At 47.7% G+C, this 6,894-nt stretch overlaps 1 pseudogene; it reads right to left on the bottom strand.

The window, feature by feature from the left end:
- Positions 1–845: 845 nt before the first annotated feature.
- LOC131519945 (Y-box-binding protein 1-like) lies at positions 846–1,723 on the bottom strand (annotated as a pseudogene).
- Positions 1,724–6,894: the final 5,171 nt, after the last annotated feature.

Here is a 6,894-nt window from a genome sequence, read left to right as displayed (position 1 = left end):
AGAGAGAGACAGAGCACAAGTGGGGAAGGGTCAGAGACAGAGGGAGACACAGAATCTGAAGCAGGCTCCATGTTCTTAGCTGTATGCACAGAGCCCAACACAGGGCTCAAACCCACGAACCATGAGATTATGACCTGAGCTGAAGTCAGACACTTAACCAACTGAGCTACCCAGGTGCCCCTAAAGTTATTTATTTATTATTTAAGGTCTTTATTGAGGCACCTGGGTGGCTCAGTAGGTTGATCATCAGACTCTTGATTTTGGCTTAGGTCATGACCTCATGGTTCGACGCTTCAAGGTACCGCTTGGGCTCTGTGCTGGCAGCGTGGAGCCTACCTGGGATTCTCTCTCTCTCTCTCTCTCTCTCTCTCTCTCTGCCCTTCCCTGACTCTCTCTCTCTCTCTCAAAATAAATAAATAAATTTAGAAAACAAAGAAGTTGTACCTTTAAGATCTTTATTAACAAGTGTTTGCTGTTTGTTGATCCTTTTGAAAAAGCAAGTCGGAAACTATTATAGATTAAAAATGAGGTTCCTAGAAATTTCAATTTGACCACATAGGAAAAAAACCTCTAAAGGTGTGTTGAGAAAAACCAGGTTTTAAAACACACATGCACGCATGCACACACACACACATTTGTCATGACCAAAAAGAGATTAGGTAAAAATAATAGAAACCCCATCCTGCATAGCTAATGCAGATAGTTTGGGTATCTGATCAATGGGCAAAAAGCAAGCACTTGAGGCCCTCAGCTCCAATCTTTTGTTCATTTCTTATTGCTGGAATTTCATATTCGTTCTTGTTGGATGCCTCAACCAGCCGGTGGTAGAGACGGTCAGTGAGCATTTACTCAGCCCTGCACTGCTCATGCTGGAGCAAAGTCTCAGCCGGTGGGTCCGCTGCTTTGGTCTCTGTGCTATCCAGCGGTTTCCAGTTTTCTGAGCCTCTGTGTGGGAAATTGAAGTTTTGTGGGTACTAACCTTGAGGGACCTGCTGACCTTGGGTCTCATCTCCTTGATTCCCCTTGCCTTCTTCATTGCCATCCTCTCTAGGCCGTCTTTGATAAGAAGGGACCCCTGGGAAGTCATGGTCTATAACCCCGATACACATTCTGTCTTTATGGCCTACCTTCTTCTCCTGCACCCCGCTTGTCAGCCCCCTCCACCTTTTCTCCCCCAACAGAAGGGCTGGGATCCTGGGGTCCATGCCCACAGTCTGTGCTCAGCAGGAAGCTGGGAGCCTACGCGCAGTATGGGAGTGCCGGGACTGTTGGCCCTGATCTTGGGGAGCCCTCCAAGAGCCATCCCCTCTCTTTTCACCCTACTCTCATCGCTTTGGTAGCTCCGCTGGGGATTGTGTGGAGGACCCGGCCGATCTTGGATAGTCTATAATGCCTCTGGTGAGCTGTGTCACCGCCTTGCACTGGAACCCCACCAGGGCGCGTGACCTTTGCTGCCCCTGTACCCTTTTCTCCTGCAACAAGATCAAATTCCAGTCTCTCCACCAACTACACCGAGAAAGTTCTTCCTGGGGCTTTTCTTCTTTATGGCAGCCTTGGTGTACAAAATACATCTTCCTCAGTGTCCTTTTTGTTTATTGAAACCATATTCGTTTCTCACAAGGAACCATTTTATTGTTCCCCAAAGCTTCATTGCAATGACCCTGACCCAGCAGGCAGAGGTCGTGGATGTGAGTCCTCTGCCGCTGCTCCCTGTGCTTGGCATTGACCTTGCGGACGAGGGCGAGGCAGGGACTGCTGCGCGATGGCAATTAGGCTGGTGCCATGCTGGAGCTGCACAGGGCTCTCTGAGCTTCCTTCTTTTTAAATTAAAGGAGAAAAAGATGCTTGTTGTGGAAAACAATTATAAAACAAACATAAAGCATATGCAGAAGAAGGCAATAGACGTTACATATAATCCTACTACTTAGAAATAAGGAGTATTAACATCTAGGCATATAGACATCTATGTATATATGCATATGTGTGTGCAGGTATCCCTATATATACATATAGATGGAAAGAAAAACAAATACGGATGAATATCTATGCATGTGTGTGTGTATATTTGTGTGTGTGTGTGTGTGTGCGTATTTAGGTTGGATAGTTTTGTTTGTTTTTACTTTTATGCACAAATGGCATACACACCGCACAGGGTCGCGTGATCTGCTTGATGCCTTCTAGAAAATTTGCTAATATATCGCAACCAACCCTCAAAATCAAAAAACACATTTCTTATACATTGTCGCTGACTCTCCACTTAAGTTATTTTAGTTTTTGACCACGATAAGCTTGAGGTACTGAAAATCCTTGCACAGGATTTTGTTCAAATTCTGAATTCTTTCTTGAGGCTACGTGTTAAAAGGCAGACTTCCTTGCTGAATTGAAGGTTTGCATGTCGTGCCAAATATAAGCAGCTGTTCTTACCAGCTGTGCGTGTCCTTCTTTTGCATCATGCTTAATATTGTCCTTTGCCCACTTTTGCAAAAAAGATATTGGTTATTTTCCTATCGATTGATAAGATTCCTTTCTTCTTAATAGACATTAGTTGCCCACCCTAGTGCTTAGCATTGGCTGCCCTGTCTTTTTTTGTTGTTACTGTCAATTTTTTAAGTTTATTTATTTTGAGAGAGAGAGAGAGAGTGCAAGCGAGGGAGGGGCAGAGAGAGAGAATCACAAGCAGGCTCCAACCTATCAGCGCAGAGCCTGACATGGGGCTCCATCTCACAAACCGGGGGATCATGACCTGAGCGAAAATCAAGAGTCGGACGCTCAACTGCTCAGCCAACTAAGTCAGGCGCCCCAGCATTGGCTGCCCTTTCTGACACCTGTGTATTCTGCTAAGTACCACTAACAAATCGATTTTGTTCAACTCCGTTCAAACACACGCTGAACTAAAAAGCCAGATATTTCCCCATCACGTTATCCAAAGTGTTATCCGTGTTGTTTACTGGGTTCTGCTGCCCCACAGCCACCCAATCAGAATTTCATTTCTTCCATCAACTAAAGCAAGGTCATTCCTGCCCCTAAAGCTCCAGGGAAATTATTCCTGTTTCTCAAGTTGTAGTTCAGACATCACCAACTCCAGGAAGCTCCCCTGATTTCTCTTTCATTGCAATCCCTTGACCCTTTCTTTGAACTCTTGAAGAACTTGATGTCTCTACACATTTAGCAGTTTAACTTGATATTCTTTTGTATTATTAGTATATATGTATAGATACATGTATGCCTATACATATTCCATTGATCAATGAAGGACCCAGTATTTCTAATTCTCCTTCTAAATGTTCTTTAAAGACTGGGGCAGAGATGACGAGTTGTTAATGATTGGCTGATTGATTAAGAAAGACCATGAGCAATATTTCTGTGCTTAAAAGCAACACTAGAATTCATAAAAATATTGAAGGTCACCAATAATGATGGACTTTCCCCTCTGTGTAAGTGGGGATACATGGTACCCTGGTAAACCAGAGAATGATACATTCATAGAGGCGGTTGAATATGCTGTTCTATTTACTATCCAGTTTAGCTCCATATTGTGTGTGTTTCCCAAGGAATCATATGAGACTGGGTAACTCTGTGTTTGTCTGTAATACTTGGGATGTGCTATAGGTGTGGTCTCTTGCCAGATAGTTTGCCATTTCACCAGGTAGGAGCCCTCATGGGGTTCCCAGGGGAATAAATAATCCAGTAGCAAAATAACCCTTTCTCTTGCTGATATGGACCCCTTCTGGAGTGCAAAACTGTGGTGGCTTATTATGAAAATGAAGCCTTTGACTTTTGGCTCTCACTTCCTGAGAAGGGGTGAGGGGAGGAAGGAAAGAAGAGGAAAAGGTGAAAGAAGGTCCCTACCCTGGAATAAAAGAGGAATCTCTAGGGGCACCTGGGTGGCTCAGTCGGTTGAGCATCCCACTTTGGCTCAGGTCATGATCTTGTGGTTTGTGGGTTCAAGCCCTGCTCTGGGCTCTGTGCTGACAGCTGGGAACCTGGAGCCTGCTTCGGATTCTGTGTCCCCCTCTCCCTCTGCCCCTCCCCTGCTTGTGTTCTGTCTCTCTGTCTCAAAAATAAACATTAAAAAAATTTTTTTTTGAAAAGTGGAATCTCTACAGAGTTTGGAGGACTGGAGGTGGCCTCAAGTAGGGACTTTAGAAGGAGGTCCCCACCCCTGAGGTCCAAATCCTAAGTCTGATTCTGCAGATGGGGGCTCTGAGCAGTCTTTTTTTTTTAGTGTTTTATTTATCTTTGAGGGAGACAGCATGATGGGAGAGGGGCAGAGAGAGAAGGTGGGGGGTAGGACAGAGGATCTGAAGCAGGCTCTGCACTGAGAGCAGAGAGCTCCGTGCGGGTTTCCATCCCACCACCCTTGAGATCATGACCTGAGCCAAAGTCAGATGTTCAGCTGACTGAGCTGCCTGGGTGCCCCAGGCGCTGACCAATCTTAACCTTTTCAATCTTCAGCTTCAGTCCATACAATGGGGAAGAGTCGGTGTCTCTGGTATTTCACAGACACAAGGCAGAACAGGACTGAGGCTTTGCAATGATGTCAATAACTATTACTTCGGTACAGTAATTCTTTGGCGAAACTCTTAACAGTTCGTTGTTTTCAGAGGAGCTCCAAATGCCCAAAGGCTATCATTCTTCCCCTGTGGCCACATGAGGCAACGGTGGGCGCCATCCCACCAACTCGTGTTTCAGATTCCACAGAGGACAAGGATGGGTGCCTTGTTCCAGACTAGAAACGGTGCCCGCGGAAGGGCCAGAATTATTTGCTCAGATTGGCAGATTGCACTTTCCAGAAAGAGGAAACCTCTTCTTCTAGAGGAGGCTGCTCTGGATGGCAGTAAGGCAGTGCCCTGCCAGGCTCTGGGGCATTGCCCGGTGGGCTTGGAGGGAGCAGGGCAGCCCAGGGCTGGCCGCGTGGTGCCCTTGCAGGAGCACTTACCTACCCACGGGAGAGATGGAGCGGCGTAGGCGCCTGGCGGAGCCTGCCCCACCAAAAACTACTGTCTGAACATTTCAACCCACCTTTGTAAACGGGACATTTCATATACAGATGCAGATGTCCTGCCTCTCTTGAAAGATCAGCCTATCCGACGGTGATGGCTTCGGACTCCCGTTGTCTGATGGCAACAAGAGAGTTTGCTCTCCTGTTTGCTTCTGCCTCCGCTTGGCCTCTCTGGCACTACCCATGCCCGTCAGATTGCCAGGCTGATCAAGGTCAGGAGGGCCTCTGCTGCCCCACTCCCCACACCCCCCTTGAGATGGAGCTGGGAGCAAGGTGCACTGTTAAAAAGAGAAGGGCAACTGGTGGAAGATGTTGTTTCCTACACTTCCCCTTTGCTCCGCAGAAGCAGTGGACAAACAACCGACCGGCCACAGTGAGGATGCGCTGAACTGCCCAGGAGGGAGGATGCTGTGCTAGGAGGGAGAAGACTGGCTTTCCTGAGCTCTGTGCTAAGGGCATGGACCTGAGCCTTTTCTTAGGAGCCAGGCTCTTCCAGGTTTGCATTCCCAAGTGGAGGGGCCACACAGCCCGGATGCTGAGGGGTCTCTGGGCTTTCACAGGAGCCCAGCATCCAGTGCCCTCCTCCCCTCGCCCCACTGGTTTTGCCAGACCTCAGGACTTCTGCAGAGAGGAGAGGCGCTCCCTGGCCAGGTGACTTTCGCATTTGTTGCCTGCACCACCGCCCCTGGCTTCTGAAACTGTTTGTGTGGTTGCTGTTGCTTGTGTTCTTGCACTGGAAATATGTAGCATCTAGACACTTCCTTGGGATGTTTTCAGCTAGCTCTTTACCATCCTGGATTCCGCCTGTTGCCTTGTTTCTTCTGGCTAGCGGGGGCTGCTGCCCAGCCCCTTCTGTTAGTTCTTGTTTACCTCCAGGTGGTATTCTTCCTTTCAAGACAGGATTCTGTAGCTCGCTCAGCTCAGGGCGAGCTGTTAACATTCTTTTCCTGGGGCTAGTCAGCTTGCAGAGCCAGAGAGGCTTTGGAGTCTCTCTGCAGATTGCACTCTGCCCGCACCAGGTCCCCTGCGGGCATCCAGTGGTAACTGAGTATCAGTTTCCATGGTTCTAGAAACCTGCTCTCTTGGGGGCGCCTGGGTGGCTCAGTCGGTGAAGTGTCGGACTTCGAATCAGGTCATGATCTTGCAGTTTGTGGGTTTGAGCCCGACTGGGCTGGCGGCTCAGGACCTAGAGCCTGCTTCAGGTTCTGTGTCACTCCTTCCCTGTTTATGTGCTCACTCTCTCTCTCTGAAAAATAAATAAATAAACTTTAAAAGAAAGAAAGAAACTTGCTTTATTGAGGGAGAAGCAGGGCTGGGAAGGATGAGGCTGAGGCCAAGTTTCTGCAAATCTAAGTACTAATTCCAGAGCCACACCTTGGACCCTGTCTGCCACTCATGCTCTAGGCAGACGAAACCACTCATGGAAGTCTGGGAACAAAGGGTCCCGGTTCTCAGAGAGGAAGAACAGAGGAGTCTTATCTTCCTACAGCAACAGTCCTTATGTGATCATGAATGTCTTAAGACACAAGGAGGCTCCGGGCCCTGTAGCATCCCAATAGAGGCTGGTTGGGAACCAATAGGGACTCTTCCTGCCATGTGCAGTATAGACTAGATGCAGACAAGTTCAAGTTCACAGACCCACTGACATTCAGCCAAAGGCCTGTTGGGAGTCTGGAGCCCAAGAAAAATTTCAGATTGGAACTTTCATTGGAAGGATTGGAACTTTCATTGGAAGGCAGCCCAAAGCCCTGAAGAGCTATTATCCACCTGCAAGCCAAGAGGAAGGCAGAGGCCATTTTCAGGATAAGGTAGAGACAACTCCTCCCTCCCTTCCACCAATATTTCTTTTCTTTTCTTTTTAAATTTTTAATGTTAATTTTTGAGAGAGAGAG

This window comes from Neofelis nebulosa, chromosome 1 (genome assembly GCF_028018385.1).
Source record: "Neofelis nebulosa isolate mNeoNeb1 chromosome 1, mNeoNeb1.pri, whole genome shotgun sequence".
NCBI lineage: Eukaryota > Metazoa > Chordata > Mammalia > Carnivora > Felidae > Neofelis > Neofelis nebulosa.
This window is presented reverse-complemented; position numbering and strand designations above follow the sequence as displayed.